This window comes from Phocoena phocoena, chromosome 15 (genome assembly GCF_963924675.1).
Source record: "Phocoena phocoena chromosome 15, mPhoPho1.1, whole genome shotgun sequence".
Lineage (NCBI taxonomy): Eukaryota > Metazoa > Chordata > Mammalia > Artiodactyla > Phocoenidae > Phocoena > Phocoena phocoena.
The window spans coordinates 45,981,077-46,007,437 of NC_089233.1; the positions used below are offsets into that span (position 1 = coordinate 45,981,077).

At 43.4% G+C, this 26,361-nt stretch overlaps 1 protein-coding gene across 1 annotated transcript in view; it reads right to left on the minus strand.

Moving 5' to 3' along the window:
• MACROD2 (mono-ADP ribosylhydrolase 2) overlaps nucleotides 1–26,361 on the minus strand; it is a 1,967,591-nt gene that overhangs the window by 518,527 nt on the left and 1,422,703 nt on the right. The window lies entirely within an intron of this gene.

Here is a 26,361-nt window from a genome sequence, read left to right on the forward strand (position 1 = left end):
ATTTACGGTTGCTTAATACCTTCCACAACATTTTCATATAATTTTCTCATATGAGGTGTCAGATTAATGTTTATTACCCTCAGTTTACAAATCAAGTAAACGTGGGTCAGAGACTACATGTGGCTGAGCCAGGGTCACTCCATCAGTGAGCTGGCACAAGACACAGCGAACAACCAGTCACATAGCCATACCACTGAAAGCTATTGTGCGAATTCAAGGAAGGCGATGCCTGTTCCATTTAGAGCCATTGGAAATGATGTTTCACATGAAGACAATATGAAACGACCTGATTTTGTAGTACAGGTTTGGTTTTAGAAGGGCAGGAAGAATGATGCACTTATAATACATCAGTGAACATGAGCACACATAATCAGAGTTTCTAAAATGCATCCTTTAGCGTACATAAACCAAGCACATTCGAGAACTCGCAGAATCATCAGACATTCTGCCAACAGAGATAAAAATATGTGAAAGAATAACCTTGTAAGTTACTTATTTATGGGGCAGAAAGAAGAAGAGATGGGAGTGACTGTTCTGTTGAAACTACTCTCTTCAAGCTCACCACTGGCTTCCTAATCAAGAAGGCCCATAGACTTTCAATCATTCTTCATCTTCTTTGGTATTAAATGTGTTGAACTAGTTTTTTGTATTTCAATACGTCTTCCCCCTTGAACTTTTTAAAAAAGATTTTTAAATTGTTTTAAAGTGTACAATTTAGTGGTTTTTAATGTGTCCACAAATTTGTGCAATCATCACCACTAATTTCAGAATATTTTCACTGTTCGAAAAAGAAAATCTGTACCCATTAACAGTTATTTCCCAATCTCCCCTCCCCCCAGTCCCTGTCAACTACTAATCTACTTTGTCTCTATAGATTTGCAGATTCTCCTCCTAGATTTTTCAACACTGCCTTCTTCTGTGTCTCCTCGTACCTATTTGACCTCCCCTGGCTCCTTTTTCTAGGAGCATCCATTAAATGTCTGCCATTCCCAACATCCTAAACTCAGATGTCTGAGCTGATGCTTTAAGCATCATCCACCAATATGTCCATGAGGACATCATCTTATCAGGGAGGCTCCCGTGACATTGTTCATGCAGACGAAGAGAGAGGTGTTGTTGAAATGGGGAGATTAGAGATTTAAAAGACCCAGTTCTACTGGAAGGCAAATACATATTCCAGTAGTTCACAGTAATGGTTTAAATCTCAGTGGACTTTGAGAAAATGTGAGAGAGAAGTAAGAGAGAGGAGTTGTTCGTCCCCACTTCCAAAAATAAATGTTGCCTTTCTAATTAGGTTTCTACATGCTTTGTTAGGGAGTATATTAGGAAAGGGGACAAAATAAAGCAGGGCCAAGCCCCACGTGATCACTGTCATATGAGAGAGAACCGCTGTCATGTGAAAAACGCACATAAGTTCTCAAATTTGCAAATTCATCTATGACATTTGGGATTATGGGTTTGTTTTGCATTGTTTCATCCCTTCCTTAAATTAAGGCTTCAAAATGTAACTCTTAAAGTTAGAAAAACCTGTTAATTAGCTAATTCATTAAACAAATTACTATTTAACTAGAAAAGAGTAGGTATACATACATATACACGTACGTGTATATACGTACAGACAGATAGACGGACACACTTTTAATGAGTCCCTGTCTTTAAAGCCCAAAGTCTGGGGGGAGGAAATAAGAGGCAACCGCAACACAGCAGGACAAAGGCATTTAGGGATGTGGGGACATAGATGAAGAGCACTGAGGGAGGCTTTCTAGGAAAAGATAGAATGTCTGGGGGAGGGAACTATACGTGGGAAGCTGAGGAGACATTGTCTTCAGAAGCAAGCTATGAGCAGCAAGGAACTGATGGAAAAGGTGAGGGTGAGGGAAAGTAGATGGGGAGAAAGCAGGAGTCCTTGTGGGCTGCAAAGAAAAAGAAGGCAGCCAGGATGGGCATGTGTGGTTAGGGATTACCCAGAGGAGGCTTTTCAGTCCACCTTTTCCCTGAGTTTAACACCAATATTTGTAATCACCCAGATGCCTCCCCTTGACAGGCTCCAGAACCAGAAATGCAATGCGTATTCCTCCACAAAAGGAAATCCTTCCTGACTTTCTGGTTCTGGCTTTACCTCCTCCCCAGTCAGTGCAATATCTCGCTGCTTCCCCTGCTGGTAACCGGGTCCTACAGGCAGCATTCCTCTGAAGGATCTTACACCACCCTGTTCTTTCCTTCTTTTCCCATTGATCTTATCCGAGGTCGGATCAGCTCTCAGCCCGACAACAGCAGGTGACTTGTAACTGTGCCCCTCAGTCTTCTCCCGTTCTCCCATCTATCCAGCACACCACTTTCAGGTGATTCTTCCTGAAGTATAGTTACCACCACCTTACACAAAACAATGGCAGCCTTGGCCGACTGTCCAGCTCCTACAGAGTAAACTTTAGCACCTTAGCTTGGCATTATATACCCCGGGAGCCTTTCTAGATTTGTGTCTTAGCTTTCCCTAGTTATTCTCTTCCCATGACAATCTTCTCCAACTTTTTGATATGTTTAAGAAGTATTTAAATAGTAAAATTATGGGGCTGTATAAAACTAATAAAACCATAATCACTCAGTTGCAATGGCCATCCGCACTAACCTTTAGAAGGAATAATTCCCCACAGAGAAATTATAAAAGTTCTCCCAGAACCATGGCAACTGTGGTCTCTTCTCAATTATGTGTGATCTTTTGGTCACTTGCCCACATTCATCCAAACCTCTGGCACTGAGTTATCGTTTTCATCTCCACCTCAAGGACTGCTATAACCTTGGGCAGTTTCAGCATGCAGGAAGATGACCCACCCAGCACGTGGCCTGCCAGTTCCCTGACCTGGTCGTTTTTGACAGCAACTCCCACCTTCCCTCCTCCCCAGACCACACCCTGGACCTGGATGTAGTATTTCCATTCCAAAGCTACTCTCTGAAAACCTGTTCTCTTTAGTTTGTTCAGCTACTTTCCAAGGAACGTCCTTTACAAGCATTTGAAGTCTGCTCTGTCCTCAAGCCACTCCCCAAATTAATGCTAACATTTCTCCCCTAAGGGGTCTGACTCTTTTCTCTCATGCTGTCTTACTCTTTGCTTTCTCATTCCAGTCATACTGGCCTTTTCTGTCCTCTGAATGTGGCATGTTCCTTTTCACCTTCCTACCGTAAGGCCTTGCTCATGCGGTTTCCTCTTCCTGAAATGATATTTCTGTCCTCTTTTCCCCAGCTTATTTTAACGTTTGCCCTCTGCTCAGCCAACACTCCAACAAGGAGGGCTCCTCCGATACAGATGACTACCCGTCTTATGCTTTCGTAACACCACGTACCTTTTCCTCACAGCACACACCACAGTTGCAATTTGACACTGATTTATGTAAATGTTTGATTAATAATTCTTCATAGAGCGAAAACCCTAAGGAGACAGATGCCACACCTGTTTTTACTTATCACTGTATCCCTAAAACATTGCCGGCACATAGAGGATGATCAATGAATTTGTTGAATGAATGGACCGTGGACTCGTGAGCCTTTGTATGGACAGCAGGAAAGGCTAATTACTGGGAAGACAAGGGTGTTTAGCCCTAGAGTATGGGGAGGGCCAAGGGATTCTGAGACGTCCAAGCAGAATGACGTATCCACATTACCCTATTTCATCCCTGAGGGAAAACTACTGAGAAGAGGCATTTGAGAAAACACAACTCCTGGTGGGAAGATGTGATGTCATTAATTAAAAGGGGAGGTAAATATCAAGATAAATATCCCTGAAAACATACTTGCTTTTCAGCAGTATACGTATACAACATAAAGTGTGATGTTCAGGGTAAACAGCAACAGCACGATCCTTTGTCCACTTAACTGCAAGACCCCAAGGGTTACGAGCAAGGCCAGCGAATAGACAAGGGCAGATTTTTGCCCAGGGATGGGCTCCTGATGACAGCAAGGCCTGCCTCAGAAGGTCTCGACCGTATTCTGGTCACCAGGGGACTTTTGTTCACAAAAGCAGAATGGCCACCCAAAGGGAAGGTTGCAGACAAGCTTCAGATGAATCATTCAATTAGATGACATACAAAATCTCTTCCAAGTATGAGGGTCAATGAGGCCGAACCAGCCATTAATAATTCAGGGCCAAGCGTGCAGAGTTTGTGTGTGTGTGTGCGTGAGTGCACACACGCGCCCAGGTGTGCACAGAATCTGCTTCTGTCACTCCGAATCTGCTTAGTTCCTCATTCATTAGGATAGATTATTAAAATTAACTTGTTGTCAATGGTGAAGCCGACTTACACAATTTATACAAGATTTTTAAAAATTCACTTCTGTATTTAAATTGCTTGCTAAATTTTTACATACACACACATATGTATATATATAACCATTCCCAAATCAAGATATAAAACATTTCCAACACCCCAGAAAGCTACCTTGTCCCAGGTCCATATCTATCCCCTGAAGAAACTGCTATTCCCTCCACTATTATCATAGATTAGTTTTGTCCGTCTTTCCACTTCATATACATGGACAATGTGCACTGTCTATATTTTGTTCAATATTATTCCTGCCTGATTTACCCGTGTACCCATATATCCATGCTACATCCACACACAGAGCAGAAGCTCATTCTTTTTCGTTGTAGCGTTGTATTCCATTGCATGAATGAATGTTCCACAATTTACCCATTCTAGCGTTGATGGACAACTGGGTTACTTCCAGTTTGGGGCTATTGTGAATAAAGCTGCCATGAACATTCTCATACATGCCACTTGGTGAACACAAGCACTTGTTTCTGTCGACAGTACACCCAGGAGTTGGGGCTACGGGTCCAGAGGTTATCCAGATGCTTAACTCTGGTAGATTCTGCCAGTTTTCCAAAGCAGCTGTAGCAATGTACACTCCCAACAGAAACGTAAGAAAGTTTAAAATTATGTATTTATCTTTCTAGTCAGTTAACGTGTCAGGATATGTATTTTCCTGACCACATTTAAAGCCATTAAGGATAGCTTTAGGCTAATCAATACCTTTTATAGCTAGAAGCTCAGACACGTTTCATGACTCACCTGTTTTCTCTCTAAAAAGCAGTGAGTACTTAAACCATGAGGGGACAAATTCTGTCAACAGAACATCAAAGCAAAAGAGGGAGAAGGGGGGGACAAAACAAAAGAGGGGAAAAAGTGAAACAGCGAGTTTGCAATGCTTTTCATCCATGGTACATCAAATACCACTTTAGACATTTTTTCTTACTACGTTATTACCCAATATTTCACTTTTCATCAAGTTGCAGAAAGATACAGCAATGAAGACTCACTGAAGGTTCTACCCGACCACTGAATTATTTGTTGGAATTGGGGAAAACCGGGAATGTTTTCAACACAGTGAGAGTGAATCTGGTTTTGACCTTGCCCTAGATGGTTTTCCTCTCTAGCTTTCATTTTTTTTTCCATTTTGCTCTTGTTGATAATTCCCCAATATCTTTAACTTTGTCTATAGGCTCCTATGTGGAAACAAACATTGTTCCCTTGTTGCAAAACTCAAACATTTTCTATTGAAAATCATCCAGAAATAAGAAGCAACAGTTAAAACTCTCTGGAACTCTGCACACTAAATTCATGTCCACTTTTAAGCCCTCCCTCCCCATCAAGTCTTTAATGAGGAAAGCGTGCTGATTTAATTTTTTCTATTTACATACAAACTCAAGTAAAATAAAAATATCATGCAATTTTTAATTCTTTGCGGTACGCGGGCTTCTCACTGTTGTGGCCTCTCCTGTCACAGAGTACAGGCTCCGGACGCGCAGGCTCAGCGGCCATGGCTCACGGGCCCAGCCGCTCCGCGGCATGTGGGATCTTCCCGGACCGGGGCACGAACCCGTGTCCCCTGCATCGGCAGGCAGACTCTCAACCACTGCGCCACCAGAGAAGCCCTCATGCGATTATTAAACATGGGATTTTCAGCATTGATGAAAATCTCTGTCCTAAATGATGGGGATCACGTATCAGTGGGTTTATTAAAACGTTAACATCAGTTGAACTGGGATTGTCAACATTGACTATCAATGCAAAATTACACTTTGATATTTCAGAGAGGATAGCCACAGTCTTTTTCGATCTTAGCACATGAGTTCTGGTGTGGGCCCAGCCGCTCCGTGGCATGTGGGATCTTCCCGGACCGGGGCACGAACCCGTGTCCCCTGCATCGGCAGGCAGACTCTCAACCACTGCGCCACCAGAGAAGCCCTCATGCGATTATTAAACGTGGGATTTTCAGCATTGATGAAAATCTCTGTCCTAAATGATGGGGATCACGTATCAGTGGGTTTATTAAAACGTTAACATCAGTTGAACTGGGATTGTCAACATTGACTGTCAATGCAAAATTACACTTTGATGTTTCAGAGAGGATAGCCACAGTCTTTTTCGATCTTAGCACATGAGTTCTGGTGTGGGGACCAAATGGACATGAAACAATACACTTTATAAGCCCAGGTAAAAGGAGATGAAATGTGAGATGAGTTATGTTTTGCTCAGAACATTCCTCACCCACCTCCCCTAACACACACACCCCTGTCCTGCACGCGAAAGAGAGGGAGAGGGATGCAGATGGAGAATGTGGTGGGCATGGGGAAGTACAGGGCAATGAATTTACTTATTTTTTTAAATCTCAAAACAGCTTCCCATCAACCCCCTCCCCCAGGCCTCCTTCCAACCCATAAAAGCAATTCTGATGGTATGATGGAATCAAATTACTTGAGCGAAATGAGGTGAAGGAGGCTCACCGTTAAGCAATTGCCGGAGCAGCCACTCAGACGATTCTGGCTAAAGGCTGAGTTTCACAAGAGATAAAACAGGTGAGGTAATGAGAGTGACACTGGCCTCTGTTACTGCAGTGAGCATGGCAGCAGAACGCTAAAGAGGGTGCCACTGGCTTCCCTCAGGAGAGCAAAAGGGCACACAGCAGGCAAGAGCGAGGCTTTCGCAGCCCGTCTTCAACATGGTGGGGTCTTAGCTGTTGTTTGAAAGGGCAGGCTTTGTTATACGTGTATATAAACATAATTCGGCAGGCTTTGTTATATGCGTATATATACACAATATGGAATATTAATAAGCTGGATTGCCGTAGATGCTGACCGGGCCCTACATACGTCACTGTGGCACGCGTGCCATCCTTGCATCCTGGCTCAACTTACAACCTCTGGCACCTGCTGACTTTTTACTGTGGGTTCTCACTGCCCACCTGTGGAGTAGGTGCGAAGTGTCAGGGAATCAAGGCCACCGCGAGCATCCTTTAACCCATGATTAGTGAGATGGTGGGTACGTGTCCCAGCTCACGTGCCCCCAGGAAGGCTGAGGTGCAGGCTGCAAGTTGCCCAGTGGGTCGATGCTCCAGTGGTCCACAGCAACAATGCTCAGCAAAGCACTCTGTTGGCTTCTTCCTTTCCTTGTCTCTCTTTCCCCACTCCCTTTCCTGAAAGGACCTCCCAAATTCACTACTTGCCCCCAAACCCTGACCTCTGAATCTGCTTTTGGGGAAACCCAAACTATGACAGCCGTCAACACCCATCCATGAACTTGAGAAAAAGAGGTGCCACGTCTTAACTGGATAGCACTCTTTCTCTAAACTTTTCTAATTGTCACCTCTGGCACATGCACGGTAGAGAATGTTTTACAAGTTACTTAAGGATGTGGGGGAAAGAGTTGGGGAGCTCGCTACTCATCAGCATGAAAGCACAATCATACTTGACTTTGTGGGGCTGTAGGGGTCACAGAGCTAGGCTCACATTGGCGTGAAAAGCTGCCACACTAGACAGAAATCTTGAAAAATAGTAAATTGTTGCTGCTGCTATTAACATTTATCAAACAATTATTATGTAGAAGTCACTCTAAAAAAAACGCATGTAAACACTACGTAATCTTCACAACAACCCAAAGAAGAGAAAAAGGAGAAGAATGAAGATGAGTTGGCTTCTAAATGACTTAGTGTATTGAGGGAGGGGATGATCAAGGATGATTAATTTGAATATTAAATACTTTGCAAGAGGTATGCAAAGTATAGTCTGTGTTGTACTGCCTTTAATGAACTTATTATCACTCACTAATGTGATAAATGTGATCTGGACCAGCATCCACTTGAAGAGGAAGCAATGATACTGCCTATGGCTATGGATGGGCATGGGGTGCGAGCCTAGGCTATTCTTAGGAGCCCTGCCAACTCTGGCTTCCATATAAAATAGCCCAAATCCTCAAAACTCCCTTCCAGATGTATGTAACCTTTCATTTTATAGAAGCAAACAAATGATTATAAGGGCACTCAAGCAAGGGCAGGGCCAGCCCCAAAGCCTGGGTCTACTGACTTCCCGCCATCCATCCACACTCTAGCCCAGGGCCTGGCATTCTGTTCTTCCCCACATCTCCGCAGAATGGATGCACATTACCACAACCCCTCTCCTTCAAAGACTCCAGTCCCAATGCAACACTGTTTCAAATTCCAAAGAAAGGAAATCAAACTGCAGGCCCCTGTGGTCAGAAAGCTTGATGCCCAAGTACAGAGCTTCCTATGAGGACCACACCCAATAGACCAGGGGCCACTGACGTTCTGCCCTTTCTCACAGGGCAGCACTCAGTCTAGCATTTAATGTCTTCATTGCAGAGCATGAGTGGGGCCCAAGGAGGGCCACAGAAAAGCTGATGGTTCTCATGATGCAGTTATTCCTCAACATGTAGGTACCATCATTCCAGACACAATTAGAACCCGTACATTTGAAGCTCACTGGCTCACAACAGAACTTCTGTGACATTATGCCTTTCCCAACGGCGCCTTACCCCTTCCTTTATTTTATTCAACTTAGTACTAATTTTCCTAGCAGGACCTATAGGACTGGTCACAACAAAGGAAAATTCTATACTTATTTTAATCTCCTCACACCCACTCTTTCATTTCACTTGACATTGTGTGCCATAGCAAGTGATACTCCATAAATTCTACTATATTCAGCCCCAGACTTGAGCTACTGTTGCTTTCACCTCTTTAAAAAAATTCTGAAACATGAAGTTTTCCTTTCAAGCTGTCTTTGCTCTGCAAAGCAGGTCTGAACGAGCCGCATTTTTATGAGACACAAGCTTACCATCTATGCAAGCTTCATCAGCTTCTCAAACTTACGAGCACCAGGGTCTATTTCTAAGGGTGTTTTTAAAATCATCTTCTGCCTAAGGAATTATAATAATGACCTGAGAGATGGCTCATGAAACAAATTCTACTCTACGCAAGCTGTTCCCACTACCCCTGAATAAGTCTCTTGAAAAAGGAGACGAAAGATCTCACAGAATCACCTGGAAAAGAATTTTTGTAAAATTTTTTAAAAGAACATTTTTCCTACAGGGCTAATCGAGGGAGTTCATTGAGGACATCGCATTTGAGTAGAAAAGATTTATACTGGGATCAACTGAGAGATGAAAATGCAGTTTCTACTTTTTGAACTGGTGGCATCTATGGGGCATGGACCTGGTGGCCAGTGATGATCTCATGTCCATACGAGGAGCCCCTAGGGACTTCCTCCACACTTATGACCAAAGTCCAAACCCCTCATTTTGGCTTGCAGAGCACTTCCACTGCCGTTGTCACAATCTGACATGATCTGTCCCACGTGCTTGGCCACCACGCATCTACCCCATTGGAATAGCAGTTCCATGAGGCAGAACCCTTATCTTATTCATTTTTCCACCTTCAGTGCTCAGAGCAAAATAGGTGCCCAATAAGACGGTGTGTTAACAATAGGAACACGGGACATATCCAGTGTCCTGTGAGGCTCCCTCACATCCTGCAGTGATTTTATGCCACCTGAGGCCTAGGAAAAAATCAGCCCTTGCACTGGAGGGCAGGAAGTGAATTAATCCTGTGCTGCTTTCTGGAGCCTGCTGGCCAAACCCCCTACACATGGGACCTTGGTACAACCTAAAGGCATGGCTGAGGAGAATGAAAACTAGGTCCCCCTGGCTTTAGGTCCGATAAACACCTCTTGGGCTTCTGTCACCCTCGAGCAGGCAGAGCAGAGGACTTCTTTCAGGAACACATCAGCACACAGGGTCTCTAAGCTTTGCTGTCACTGACTCGCAGGCATGAAACTACTTATGTCCCCAGAAGCTGCTTTTATGCCCCCACCTGCACAGTCAGGTGCAAGATTCTCCTGAAGGAGCCACGCTGAAGACTGTCAGCACAGCTCCCAGCAGTGTTAACTCCGATCACCAAATATGGAAGAAGATGAGTTAGTCCCCAAAGCCCTTGATTACTGGCTTTTACTCCTCAATGACTGGTTGAATTCCCTGAAGGCCTGTGTAAACTGCCATCATTCCAGGAACTCCTCTGAAAAGCTTCTCAGTGACCAACTCCAGGATGAGGAATACTCAGTGTGGACAATCTCTCCTCTCATGTCTGAATGCAGAGACAGACGCTGGTTGCAGCCGTCGACAATCTGAGGTCTGTCTCAACTAGTGTCTCAGTGTTAGCATGTGGAGTTTTCCTATATAGGGATGGACCAGTTGGTGGAAACTCTTCTCTACGGTTTTATGGCATTTACAGTGGCAGCCACTCCTTTGCTGAGTGAGGCAGAGATGAGTGCAATCTTAGGGCCTAAAACTGTAACTAAAAAGAAAACACTTGATGTGATTTCTGTGATCAAAAATACATTATTTGATATAATTAAAGTCCAGTAGAGGACCTCACACTGAAGGTCATTTTCAAAGACATTCCAAAAGATACCAAGTGAAAAGCTCTGAAAATTTCCGTGTTGAGACGGAGGGCAAAGCTTCGTCTGATGTGAGCAGTAATGACACCATTAGACCGCTGTGTCTCTTTGTGACAGTTGAGTTTCTGAGTGTGCTGGATCGGATCAGCATCCCCAGTTCTACACTATTCTTTGCTAGACCCTTTGCCATCTGGCTTTGCAGAGCCTGTCCCCATGGGTGGAGTGTATTTCTCTGCCCGAATGGTGTCTGGTTTGGCCTTGTGACTTGCTTTGGCCAATAGGATGTGAGCAGAAAAGAGGCTTTAAAAGCTCTTGCTGGCATAAAAAGAATGCCCTCAGGTAGGCCCCGCCCTTTCAAACTGGCACCTGGAATGAGACAGGTGGAAGAAACTGGGCCCCAGTAGAAGCCTGCAATCCAGCATGGCCAGACCAAGCCTGGCCTCCATCAGTTAAACCACAGTCAGCCCTCAGAACCGTGAACCAGAAAATAAATGCTATTTGCTGTCAGCCATTGGGTTTGGGGGTTGTCTGTAATGCAGAAAAATCTGACGATACACTGAGCTAGAACTGTTAGTGAGGGAACATAAGCTGCTTCTGAAATCCCACTAAGGCTGCACAGCACCCAGGAGTCGTTTGTATTCTTATCTAGGCCTTTGCAATCTTCAGAAAGTGGTTTCACCGGCTGGCTGTTTGTCCAGGGTAAAACCATTATTTACATCATAAAGTCTGCATACTAGTTCAAGGATTCAAAGAGGCATGGGAACTGGTTTGAGAGAAACCCTGGAACAAGGGAAAGAGAAGAGGTCTTGGAGTCAGACCTACCAGACTCTGCATCTCCCCCCTGTAAACTGCCAACTGTGTGAGCACAGTGCGTTTCTGTTCCTCAGGGTCCGCACCTGCAACGTAGGGATAAGGCTACTCTTATTGTGAAGATTAAGTTGTGTAAGTCACGTGCCTCTTGTTCATCACAGGTTTTCTTGTTTCAGCCCCTCTCCCTATATGTACTTTAAAGATGTGAGAAAGCTGAAAGATGTAAGAAAGCCTAAAGGTAGGAGAATGCCGGTCAGCACAGGAGGCCTGGAGACCCAGCTGGGAGCTCTAAGGTCTTCAATCTGCCACAGGGCAGCAGCCACAATCAAAGGTGCATTCAATTTACAAGATAAAGCGCAGTCTCACCACCTCCCCCAAGAACCTAGGAGTAGATTTACATTGCCTATTTTTTTCCAGGAATCCCTTCCTGACACTTGAAAACACAATTTTTGGTAAGAGAAACAGGTATTCACAAAACTGACCTCATTTACAGCTAAACCTCTGAAAGAATTGTACCATACTTGCTGTAGTCTAAAATATACTTATCAACCTCCAAAAGAATCTTACTAATTAGATTCCCCCAAATCACGCCACTCTGGATTTCTAGTAATAGGAACACGTTTCTTTAAAGAATCTACAAGGAATTTGGAGTGGCAGGAACAATGGGCTGATCCGTTGCATATATGATTTTTTTCTAAACAATTCTATCTAGAACATCCCTTTCCCTGGTTTTTAGATTTCTAAGTTTTACCCAAATATAAGATACTGCTCCTCGAAATGCCTAGAGGGATGTAATTGGATATGACGCATGTACCACTCCCCTCAGACAGACAGAACCTGGCTCTTTACTCGAAACCATAGTGAGGCATTTGGGGGATAGTCGGCGTTTGAGGGATGACAGAATAATGTAGAGACCAAATAAGCCACAGAATTGTAAAGGAGGACAACTGCATTTTCAAATGCAAATTTCCCACAATGCTTGTCATTGGGCATCTTAATAATGAATGACGATATTTCACAAACCATGAGCTCTAGACCAAGTCTGTGGTCAAGTAATGAAATCCTAGAAGGACATATTTCTCATCAAAAATCAATCTGTTCTCCTGCTGGAGCCGTGTGTAGTAAGCAAACACAGGACAGCATGAAGTTGTAACGTGCCATGAAAACCTGCCGGGGCCAGAAAAGAAGTTTAGGATGTGCTTTTAGTGGTAATGATATCCACTTAAACATACATGTTAAAGATTTATTTTGATGCATCTCTTTAGGAAGTTGGAACTTTTGTGTAGACTCCAAAGTATTCCTGATAGAAATATAGATATAAATATCTACTTTATAAATAAATATAAATACTGGTCACACAGTATTTCACTTATGTAACACCTGACAATTTTTTCTTGAAAAGGAGAATGGCATTCTGGCACGTAAGGGCATTTGGAATTCATCACTCCCTTCTGACAAATAAAAGGCTGAACAGGGCTTCCCTGGTGGCGCAGTGGTTGAGAGTCCGCCTGCCGATGCAGGGGACGCCGGTTCATGCCCCGGTCTGGGAGGATCCCACATGCCGCAGAGCAGCTGGGCCCGTGAGCCATGGCCGCTAGGCCTGAGCGTCCGGAGCCTGTGCTCCGCAACGGGAGAGGCCACATCAGTGAGAGGCCCGGGTATGGCAAAAAAAAAAAAAAGGCTGAACAAACTGAAAAAAATTTTAAAATCTTCTTCGATCCATCAGAGAAGTGAGGTCACAGAGCAAACCACTATCCCTTTAACTTGGAGAGCCAGGTGAATACAGAGAATCACAACTTACCAGAGCAGAAACTCCTAAGCAGAAACTTCCACAGGAGCCAGCACCACGGTAGGAAAATCTAAACTGTAACTGAGGAATTGTTCGAGCTTGGAGCAGACAATTCTGTGTCAACTTCAAGAAAAGATAACTGTTATCTGACTAGCTCGACGAGCTTACTCAGGAAGAGTCAGAGGAGCTGCAACTCACAAAACACAAGCTCTGGCAAACCACAGGCAAACCCAGAAAACAAACGAGGCGAGCTTGCTTTTATGGAGAAAAGGGGAATATGGGCAGGACTGTTCTAAATGAAAGTTCATTGGAGGAAAAGTAAGAGTTCAGGGTCGTGGTGTCTTCTCATTGGCTGAGCTACAGAGTTTTCCATTGGCTGGGCTTGTTGCTGGGCGAGAAGAACATCATCCTTCCTCTTGATGGGGGTAAAGTAGGCGCACCTGCCTGTTGGAGATGCAAGGTAGTCTCTTCTATTCGGCATAATTGACAATGACTGGTGGGGTGTAAGAACTCACCCTACAGGTCTTCCCAGCTCCAATTTTAATTGACGTTTCCTTTATTAATTTTCACGCCTGAAAGTTAAAAATTCCACAGGGTGGGGTGGGGGGCTAGTCTTAGGGTGGCCCCACACATTTTTGTAAATTTTACCTCGCCAGGTTCTCACAGTGAATGAAGAGGAAAATCCCCTCGTGCTACCTGCAGGGGAGGGGGAAAGGAGCTTCTCTGAAATATGCCACTCTGTTCTTAACAAGGCCTGCCTGCAGGAGAAACTACTTTACCGGAGCCTAACCTGCTGAGGTTTATTTAGAGCCTAACCTCCCTGGGGGAAGGGCAATATTCTACTTCAGGCAGCTCTAGGCATCCACATGGGGGAAGGGAAATACCCAACTCCAGCCACTCTAGTTATCTTATCCACCTGAGGGGGAAAAGGGGGAACCAAGAAGCACTTGTGATATTCACAGTTCAGAAGCCCAGGCTCAAAAAAGACAGAGACCTAATCACAGGACTATAGAATGCACCCTCTCCCCACCACCTCACCTCCACCTTATTAAAGGTCTATTTACTGCAGTCCCATTTGCCCAGTACATCTGTGAAAGACATCGTCAAGTGAATGAAAGACAAGCTAGGCAGGGAGAAAATATGTGCAAAAGACATATCTGATAAAGGACTGTTATCCAAAAATAAACAAAGAACTCTTAAAACTCAGCAATAAGAACATGAACAACTTGATTTAAAAATGGGCAAAAGATCTGATCAGATACCTCACCAAAGAAAATACACAGATGGCAAATAAGCTTATGAAAAGATGCTCTGCATCATATGTTATCAGAGAACTGCAAATTAAAACAATAAAGAGATACCACTACACAGCTATTACAATGGCCAAAATCTGGAACATTGACAACACCAAATGCTGGTGAGGATATGCAGCATCATTCGTTACTGATGGGAATGAAAAAGGGTACAGCTACTTTGGAAGACAGTTTCTTACAAAACTAAACATACTTTTACCATATGCTCCAGCAATTGTGCTCCTTAGAATTTATGTAAAGAAGTCCACACAAAAACCTGCACACTGATTGTTCATAATTGCTTTATACAGAATTGCCTAAACTGAAAGCAACCAAAATGTCCTTTAGCAGGTGAGGGAATAAGCGAACTGTGGTACATCCAGACAATGGAATATTAGTCACTGATTAAAAGAAATGAGCTATCAAGATGTGAAAAGACACAGAGGAAACTTAAATACGTATTACTAAATAAAAGAAGCCAGTCTGAAAAGACTATACACTGTATAATTCCAACTGGAAGAGACAAAACTATAGACACAATAAAAGGATCAGAGGTTGCCAGGGGTTAGTGGGGAGGAAGCGATGAACTGGTGGTGTAGCATAGAACATTTTTTAGGGCGATGGCAGTATTCTTTATGATACTATAATTATAGATATAGGTCATACTTTTGGCCAAACCTATAGAAAGTACAGCACCAAGAGTGAACCCTAATATAAACTATAGACTGGCAGTGTAGGTTCATTGATTATAAATAATGTACCACTCTGCTGTGGGATTGTGGTGGAGGCTGCATGTGGGGACAGGTGGTATACAGGAAATCTTGGTATTTTCCGCTCAGTTTTGTCATGAACCTAAAACCTCTCTAAAAAAAATAGTCTATTAAAAATAAAATATAATTAAAAAAATAAAATAATGCAAAGTAAAACAGCGTAAAATAAACAGCTGTCAGCTATGACAGATGAGCATTTCCAGCTGCTATTTTTTAGCATATTTTCTAAATGACAGTTTACCCACCAGTGACTTCAGTGTTCTTTTGGAATCCTAAATTCAGAAGCTCATTTTAGGAAATGATATTAAAGCAATTCCTGTGTGACAGCAAGCACATAGAATTCCAAGTCTCTCAAGCACAGAGGCCTGGTAATTACTAAGGAATGTTTTATCAGACGCAAAACTCTTCTTTGTGTGATAATGTCAGTAGTGGCTTTAATAACACGTTGACGTTACAAAGCACTTTTCATGGTCATCAGGAATTCCCTTCGGTACTGCCCAGTGCATTTCATGTCAAAATTATACTCCGGCACATCTCTGACATATGATAAATACTGCATTTCCATAAAAAATGTAGAATGGACTTGATACATACAATATGGACGAATCTCACAGACAGTACTTTCAATGAAAGAAGCCAGACACAAAGTGTACATACGGGCAAGATTCCATTTATATGAAGTTCAAGAACAGGCAAAACTAAGCTGTTAGAAATCAGAACAGTGGTTGTTTAAGGGGGGCTTGGCTTGACTGAAAGGGGTCATGATAGAACTTTCCAGGGTGATAGAAATGTTCTATCTTGACTGGGGAGTTGGTTACACAGGGATATGCATTTATTCAAATCTTCCTTCCTGATTCAGAAGAAGCCATGAAGAAATTCCTTCTAAATGGTTCGAGTGCCCAAAATGGGGCACAGGTGCCCAGATGGACTGCTCACGTAAAGCAAGTGGACGAGTGAAGTTCGAGAAGGAGGCTCCTAGTTTTCTCATCTGTCTGCAGCACAGATGAGGGTGATAATCACTTTCACGATCAATATATTTTGTAAAAAAAAAAAAAAAAGAGAGAGAGAGAGAGAGAAGGAAGAAAACGAAGATGAAGAGAGTAAAAATTCCCCCTTGGTAGATGGGAACGTGGGGAGCACAGAAGGTGAGAAAGATCAGTGGGGGAGGAGCCAGGCTGGCGATGGAGGAGGGGGCGGAGTCTGTCCAAGGTGGTGGGCAGGTAGACGGAGCAGGCAAGTGACCCCTGCCCTGGGGGAGCAGAGTGAAGCAGCCCAACATGTTTGTAATTTTCTCCTCTGCAGGGTTAGAAACAACAAATTAAGAACCAGGACAACTGCAATCTTGACATATTCCTTAAGCTTCACAATGCCCCTCTGTGCCGAATTGTGATTATATCCTAAGGATTAGTAGCAAACCATAAAATTTAAAGAACCTGTGGATTGCTCTTTAGGGATAAGAAGGAAATAGGGAACCACGGGGACCACAGCTTTCTCCTCAGCTAGACTCAGTGAGAGAGAAAGCCTAGGGTGAAAGGGGCAGGGGCAGTTTCAAGGAAAAAGAAAAGAGGATGGTGGAATAATCCATACGGGCTGAATTAAAGACGAAAATGAGAGCATGGGAGGTCATATGTGGGTGTGACAATCCATCCTTTGCTTGCCTCTCCCCGCTCCCCACCACCAAAAAATAATGATAATGATTCATAAATCACCCCCCCACACACACAAAGCCCTTCTATTCCTATTGGGATGCCTTATTTTTTTTAGGCTAAATCACTGTGGAGAAAATTATTTTAAAATAATCAAAGGAGGCATCCCATAAAGTGACTGCTAGAGAAAAAAAGAAAGAAGAAATTCAGATGTCACAATGGTTTGGGGGCCACTATTATACGACTGGTTTAATTTACTTCTCCTCAAGGGCAGAAGCCAGCCCTGTCTCAGAATTTATTTCTGTCTGGTCACCTTCACTCTGCATCCCAGTCAATTCCTTCAGCAACTGTGTAACTTGTTTCTACTCAGATTAAACTGCATTCATTTGTATGCTGCCTAGGAAATAGGAGGTTTCTAAAGGTGTTTATTTTCTATAACCTGGGCTATCCAACAAGAACCTGAGTGTAGGCTATCTCTGGCTTGCTTTCTGGAATCACAGTATTTATACAACGTGATGCTTTTAGTTAACACCGAGCCCAAGCAGCACTATTCATAGGTTTCGTAGCTCAGATTCTCTCTCTCTAGTATGTGGGTGTATATATATATAAATATAACATATATTTTATATAAATATTTTATATATATACATATATACATACATATATATATATATATATATATATATATATATATATATATATACATACCATCCAGGCCATATACATGAGAATATAAACACATTGTGCTAAGACTTCATCTTAGTTTTTATTACCCAGACAAAAAGGACCTTGGCCAGCCTCTGCCTCGTGTTTAACACATGAGTCATTCAGCCACTTCCAGAGCAGTAGATACTACAACCAAAGTATTCAGATGCCAATCTGGTCAGCTCCTGTAGACACAGACCCTCTCTCTGCAGGTGCAGAATGACATGCACCCTTGAGCCCAAACCATAATGTTATGTAAGACGGCACCTTCTATTTTGGTTTCTCTCACAAATGAAGTACGGAGTAGCACGCTCGCCAAATGAGAACGACAACACTGCAATGTGTCAACGTGAGCGTTTTATAATTAAATATTAAATACATAGTTTCCTTACTTTCAAAGAACGCTATGGTTAGGGAAAGGAGGCTGCCCAGTGAACCACAGTCATGGAGGGGCACAGCCATGGCCAAAGTGGGGTGGGGGGGAGGATAGGAGGGTAGGGAGTTAGGGGAGTGAGGGTGGGGACGGCTGAGAAATAGCCCAAGCACTTCCTCCCACCTTCCCATCCTGCAGTTACCCCAACTCTCCCCTCCCCTATCAGCCAAACCCAGAGTCTAGGCAGCAGGGACACTGGGGTGGCCTTGCACAGAACAGGACAGAGAAGGGAGGGCAAGGGGAGGAGGGGGGAAACAGAATCACCAAGAAACAAGGGGATTGCGCTGTTATAAAACACAACCTTCACCAAAGTTAACTCATCAGGTTATCACTTCTAAAGTGGCAGTTACTACAGACAGAGCCCCAAAGACAGGGCAGCACACAGAAATGGCACAGCAGCCGGAATTGGTCAAATGTGACTTTGGCTATGAGCCACGGGTCCAGGAACTCAAGCAGACAGGTGGGAACTGGTGAATCCGGCTCATGCCAACACGTGCCCAGTCTTAGGGGAGGAGGCTTGTTGCTCAGTTAGGTGGCAAGCTGCTTTCTCAGAGAGTGAGTCCAAAGTGTCGGGACCGCAACCTTACTTGTTCCACAAGCTTATAACTCACAAGCTGATATTCACAGTCCATGAATCTGCAGTGGACAGATTCCCTTGAGGCCTGTGGCAATCAGGACCTTTACATAATTAGCAAAACTATGGATCCATCGGGACTTAATCACGTTCTCTCCCACACGAAACTCGTTCAGATCCCGATAGTCTTTGAAAAGATCAATTTATTTTAATATGATATATTACATTTACTGTTTATTATTTTCAAATATTTTAAGTACAGAGTGGCCTTTCAAACATATCTGTGTTTATGTGCATATGTGTTTATATATTTTATATTTACATATGTATAGCTCTTCCAATACCCCAGGGTGATTTTAACAGTCAGCGAGTGTCAATGAACTTAGTCAAATACCATTCAAGGGCATCAAACTTTCGTCTGGCATGTTCAAATCAGGAGTAGCAGCTGGTGCGGAAAATGAAGACCATTTCCCAGGTTTCTCTTAAAGAAGAGGCACTCAGCCTTCATTTTAAATATGTTCTGAAGGCTAATGTACCTGGCAGGGCAGAAAGTAAAGAGAGAACACATCTGCAAACAGCAGTACAGCACTTGCTAAAGTTCATTGCTTAAAAAAAAAAAAAAAAAAAAAAAGCCAGGGGCAAGCAGTATTTGGTGTTTAACAAGTGCCCCCCCAAACCAGGTCCAGTTAGGTACCTAGCAAAGCCACACCACGTTCATCACATTGTCCTCTCCAAGCCTTTGTCAAGAGAAAACTGTCTCTCAGGTGTCAAGAAGGATTTGTGAGAGTTAATCTGATTTTTCATGAAGGAAGTCTTTAGTACTTTACCAATATGCTCCATTTTCTGCCAGACACGTGAAACGGCTGACATCAGCACCACCTGCTATGCTCTCCTCTTCCTTGTATTGATTTATCTGCTAACCTTGACGAGGCAGTCTTAGATTGTATATGGATCACGCACCAGGAGACGGCCACTTTGCCTAGCGACAATCGCATTTGTGATTGACAGCCACCAAGCACCCAAACGGCCTGGGATCTACAAAACCTCTTGAATCTCTTTCCAAGAAATAGCCATTTTTCCTTCCCTGCAGTCTTAATTTGGGAATTAGAGAAAACATCGCTGTAAAATAGCCAACTTCCTTATTTACTGTGACATTCACAAGTTGTCATACTCTGTCACCCAGTTTGTCAGGAAGTTTCTCCTAGATGTCAAGCACTGGGCTGGGGCCTCTGGTGAATGGGAGAGAATTTCTAGCTTCAAAGAACTTGATAAAGAGAAACAAGACTCACACACCTACAAGCACACCCACATGCATGGACTTATGCATGCTAGCAGGTAATGCTGGTGCTTCATCCACATTTTCTTGGCCTTCCCTACTTATCACCTGCGTCTTTGGTGGACAGTCGTGGACGAGCCCGTGACTTCCCATTTCATGCACCCGTGTCTCTCTGGCTGAGGCTTTCTCTGGCCCCTGGAGAAGGCAGGAGTTCCTTAGCTTGGACAAGTCAGACGTAATGGAAAGTTAATGCCCCTGTGGACAGTTCTTACCTGATGAGTGATGGGAGTCAGTGGACAAATCCCCTGGTTTCCTTGACCCTCAGTGGCACAATTATGAAACATGGTCCATATGGTTTCCCAGAAATCTCTGTATTGGTTTCCTACTGCTGCTGTAACAAATTACCTTGAGCTTAGCGACTTAAAACAATACAAATTTATTATCTTACGGTTCTTGAGGTCAGAAGTCCAACATAAATTTCACTTTGCTAAAATCGGGGGTTGGCAGGATTTTCTGGAGGCTCCAGGACGATTCCATTTCCTCACTTTCTCCAGCTTCCAGAGGCCGCCTGCACATTCCCCACATCACTGTGACATTGTCCTTCCCTTCCTCTGCTTCTGTTGTCACTTTACCTTCTCTATGACCCTTCTGTCTTCTTCTTGTAAGGACCATTGTAATTATATTGGCCTCCCCTGAATAATCCAGAATACTTTGCCATCGCAATGTGTTTAACTTAATCAGTATCTGTGGAGTCCACTTTGTCATGTAAGGTAATATATTGAAAGTTCCTGGGTACTGGGGTGCAGACCTCTTTGTAGGGCCGTAATTGAGCCACCCACAGTCTCCAATAAAAATGCCTACACCAGTAAGCCATTCATTAATGTACCCGTTTCTGGCTTTTCCCCTCTCCTGTCTCTCTTTTCTATTCACCAACTGGTGTTTGTGGGACTACTTCACAAATTTCTTTCATCCAAATCCTTATCTCAAATTAGAAGACTCACTCATGCCCATCAAGTTATTTTAAATGTAACGTGAGGTATCTGAAGGCAGAATCTGTTAAATAAACAAAAGGAACTAAGGTACTACAAAACTTCAGGCAGGGTTCAATCAGTCCAATTTGAATTCCAGAAAGTGCCATAGAGAAGGAAGGACTTAAATTAAACTTCAAAGAATGAGAACATTTTTCATAGCCTAATGAGTAATTTGCAAGTTCCCTTCCCTTCTTTTCTTTTTTAATAAATTTATTTATTTATGGCTGCGCTGGGTCTTCATTGCTGCAGCTGCGGCGAGCTGGGGCTACTCTTCGTTGCGGTGCACGGACTTATTGCGGTGGCTTCTCTTTGTTGCAGAGCACAGGCTCTAGGTGCACAGGCTTCAGTAGCTGTGGCACGCACGCTCCGTAGTTGTGGCTTGCAGGCTCTAGAGTGCAGGCTCCGTAGTTGTGGCTCGCCAGCTCTAGAGCACAGAGCCAGTAGTTGTGGTGCACGGGCTTAGTTGCTCCTCAGCATGTGGGATCTTCCCGGACCAGGGCTCGAACCCATGTCCCCTGCGTTGGCAGGCGGATTCTCAACCACTGTGCCACCAGGAAAGTCCCCTTCCTTTCTTCTTAAAATACCTGTATCAGAGCCAACGAAGGAGGGACATACCACCATCCTGAAATGAAGCACTTATCGAAACTCTCTCAAGTTCCCAAGTGGTGGCATACGACCCAGATTTTTCTAATACCTGAAGACATACAATTTTATCTGCAGGACTCCAAGACTGCAGAAATACTGTGCAGGCAGATCTTGCTAATTTTCCTTCTCTGCTACTGAAATGGGATGCAGCAATCCAACTGAATTATGTATTGGGGACCAAACACAGCCAAACACAACCCTCCTAGCTGAGGGTGATTACCAAAATAAGGACGTGACCACTATACTATGTTCAAGAAGTTTGCAGACTCACTGGCGAAGCGAAATAAGAACACAGTTTCAAAACTGGAAAACAATACTGCCCTTTATTTTTTTAAAGAAAGGCTACACCACCCACATTTTGACATCACAGAGGATGCGACTATGGGGAAAAACAACACGGTTATCGATGACTCGGCACAGCGCAAGAGATTCGGAAAATTCAGACTTTGTGAAGAAGGTTGAGGAATATTTTCACTCACTTATTTTCATTTTCTTTTTGTGTGTGCAAAAGACTGATATAAGTCTGTGTCTAAAGTCAATATGAAGTACTCTTGATAAGTATAAAATACAAATTTTAAGGGGTAATAAGACATCACATCATAGTTGAATGTTTCTAAAACTGCAGGGACATCTTATAATTGATAGAATTTTGGTTCCCACAAAACATAGCATTGCGAAGTGTTAAGTCAGTCCAAAATCTAGATATACCATCCCTTTAGTGTAATTCTATAGAAGATGTATTTGGTCACAAATATTTTGCTTGAGTCTCAAGACTGAGCAACATAAACTTAATAGAAGAATACAGGTAACACTCTCGTCTTCTCCTCGTCTTTTGTTCTCCTGTGCTTCTTTTTTTTTTGCAACCTGTTTCCCTTATAGAAGGCAGTAAAGAGCATTTTCTTCTCTCTTATATGATTTTAGAGGGTGTGCAGAGCCTGAGAAGCTACAAGTGAAAGTCAGGCTGGTTAGGAGCTGTGCAACTGAAGGTTTTCTTCCACAAGGATCCGCAGTGGGTTCACCAGCAGCCCTCCAGCACTCACCCGGAGCTAATCTCCAAGGGTGACATGGATGAGGACACCTTCCCGGACTCTTTACAAGTCACAACACCTGCCGGTACTTGCAGGGCAGGGGCTTCCCCTTGGCGTGCGGGTGACAGGCAGCCAGGGTCCCTTCCACCGCGTGATGAATGGCTGCTGGGTGCAGCTGATGCGGGGTGGAGAGGTTTGCTGAGCGAACATATTTATAGCAGTAAATGCTGAGAAATGCAGGGTTTGTTTTTTCCCCCCTCCATAGGCGGCATTAAATTTTCTCTCATCAGAATGCAGATTTCCCAAGCACTCTCACGCCATTCTCTTGGAAAAGAATTGATCCCCACGCTTCACTCCCCTGCAAAAGACACCTTACCGTAGCATTAATGCCAGCAGAAGTTTCACCTGCATGACTTTCAAAAGCTCTTGGAGATCCACCTCCCAGTAAAAGCGAGAAAAGGATGGCCGGGGACCTGGGGGTGAGGGCGGTGTGTTACTGGTGAGAATGAGGGCAAGGTTACCGCTGTCTCCGGGTACAACGGTGGTTGCCATGCAAGACTGTGCTGAGTCAAGATGTAGATCAGGATGAAATCCAGCTCGGGTCAGCTGCCAACGCCTGTGCTCAGGTTCAAGGGTGACAACCTCCCCACCATCCACCACTCCTGAGAAGAGACTACTTTTTCTTACCCCAAAGCACCTCAACTGCCAAGCCTCACAGCTATGGGATTGCCTCTGTTCAGAAAGGGCTGTCTTTTCTGATTTGTACCAAGTCAATGTGTGGGATGGTAGTTGTCCTAGAACTCAGAGAGGAGTTTTTCTCTGTTTGTTTGTTTAAATCTGTACCCCCATGAGAAGCAGTCAGTTACTGAGACTGATGGGAATATGTTAGGCAAGCTGAGGCAGGGAAAAGAAAAAAAGCTGGGAACCTGTGAAGTGAATTTTGGGAGAACACTTCCATTGTAGAGAAGCCTGAGGGATGTTTTCCATTCTAGTTCTTCTTGCCCATGGTACCCCAACTCAGAGATCAAGAGTGGGCAGGGAGGGTAGTCAGAACAACATCAAGCCTGACTCATTGAGATTTTTACCCTAAAGAATAATGAAAACAAATCAACGTAAAATAAACCAGTAAACAACAAACCTAGAATGAATAAACACACACGATTTGGAAAGCTAAAAGTATAAAATCAACAATGAACTTGTTAGTTTTAAAAAATTTATGATGAAATGTTAATATTAATAGCTAATACATATCGAGCTCTACTATATGCGATTCACCGTGTTACGAGCTCTTAATTGCCTCATTTCATTTAAGTTCTCCCACTTTCAGATGAAATAGGTTTAATTCTTATACCCATTTTAGACAGGAGTAAACTGAGGTTCACAAGGGCATACATTTGCCTGAATTCACAGAGCCAATAGATGCTTGAGCCAGGATAGAGATCTAGGCACTCTGAACTCCAAAGCCACACTCTGTAACGTGCAGACACATTTCTATTGTAGAAACCAAAAGAAAAGATCACAAGATAATTTTGCTTCTGTTAACTGGTAGAAAACTGACCATTTTAACCTCTGGGGAATATGCTACTTAAAAAAACAAACAAAAAAAAGCAAATCTGATCAATAACCCCAAGTGAGCATCACTTATGAAAGGAAAGCAAACTGGAAGTGGAGAAAGGAGGTAACTCAGTGGACCTTTAAAAGCTGGATGTGTTCATGTCAGTAGAGTTTGAAAGCTGAGGAAGTTGACAAATTCACTGTAGCACAACCACTAGCTATTATTTTTGAAAATGTACACACAGGCAGAATTCCCTCAAGCTTGGAAAACAGTAAATGTAATGCCCAACTCAGAAAATAGGACCAAGGATGTCTGTGGTCACTACAAGCAGTTGAAATGCAATTTTAGAATGCTGGTTTCTACTGTCTTCAGGGGATGTCTTCAAGCAAAAGTCACTCCCTGATAGACGACAAATGAGTCAGACTTTCACCCAGTCTAATTTCAGCCTTCTCTGGCTCCTGGTGGACAGATTATAAAACCAATGGAGGAAATTGGTGGTGGACTTTTGCCTCCTGTAAGTCCAGCCCTTTCACTGTGCAAACGTTTTCTGAATGCCCATCTATGCCATGGCTTGTGCCCTCTAGCATCTCATATTCTACCTGGAGAGAACTTTTCATTCTACAAATAGCTACTGAATAGCAACTCCAAGCCAAACAAAATCAGGGGCTGTGTCATACACTGTTTGCAATCCTCCCAATACACTTGAAGTCCAGGTCTTGTCATTCTCGTTATTTTGATGAATAAGATGAAGTTCAGAGACATTGAGTAACAAGTTTAAGACCACACAGCTGGTGAGAACAGAGCTGGGTCAATCTAGGCAGACTGGACACGAAAGGCTACATTCTTGCTACTCTTTTCTACTGTGGGTAAGATAATAAGACATCTGAGAAGATGTTTTAGGAATTTAGGAACAAAAATCTTTACCAGTTTGGGAATGAAAGGCAGAGAAAGTGGGATCAAGGAAACTTTCTGGAAGAAGTATATTTACAATAAACCTCAGAGAATAATGGGATTTAAATAAGAAATGGGGAGGAAGATTCTGCAGAGATGATGTGAACAAAGGCACAGGGGACCAAAACTGGACATCACTGTAGAAAGTCTATAGTTATGGGAAAGAAGATTGGGGCATAAGGTAAGAAGCAAATTAATAAAAGAAGATATTGGAATAATTGGGAATACAATAAACTCGGGTGATGGCAGGAGGGGAAAAGAGGGAAATATCCAATAGCTATGGGAAAAGATGACTCGAAAATAGTTGGTAACTAATTACATGTGGGAACAGGGGAAAAGAAATGGTGATAAGTTACTGCAGACTTAAACCTTTGGATAATGGTGTTGCCATTAATGAAAGAAAAAGAAAAGGAAATGAAAAGGAAAACACGATGATGGACTTTATCTTAGACTAAGAGAATTCAGATGACCTGTCCGTACGCCGCTGTCAGGCAGCACCCCCGTCCCCGCCAAGAACACACACTGGGGTCCCACCTCCCATGACCACAAGCTCATCATCTTTGTGGTTCTCCACAGCCTCGCTTCTCTCTCGCTTTCCACTTGTATTTCACGACTCCCCAGCGAGCGCTTTCACTTCAACCGCATCCCAGGCTTCCACTCTTGCCCTCTTGCTTCTACCTCCCACACCTTTCCCTGTACTGTTCCAGCACCTTCCTTCCTGAGGATCCTGATGAGGGCTCTACCCCTCATCTCAGATCAACTCCAGCTCCCACTTCCTCCACTCAGTCCTGACTATGTCAACTAACGGACTTTACCATACATTCTTTTCTCTTGTACATTATATGTGTCTTCCAGCCAGCAGTGATCCCTTTTAGGGCCAGGACTGTGTCTTCCTTTTTGTTCTTTTTTTCCTCTCTCACAGAACGTATGCCAGTGTTAAATACACAGTCATCAATCAACAGCTGTAAACAACTGGCTTTAGAATTCATTTCTTTAGTCCCTGAATATGCTTCTATATTCTAGAGAGCTCTGTGAAAATGAAATGAATTCTAGCTAGGAATGTGGTCCAAAAGTACCTCTCTTACCCTTGGAGGCCTTTCAAAGTACCTGAAATT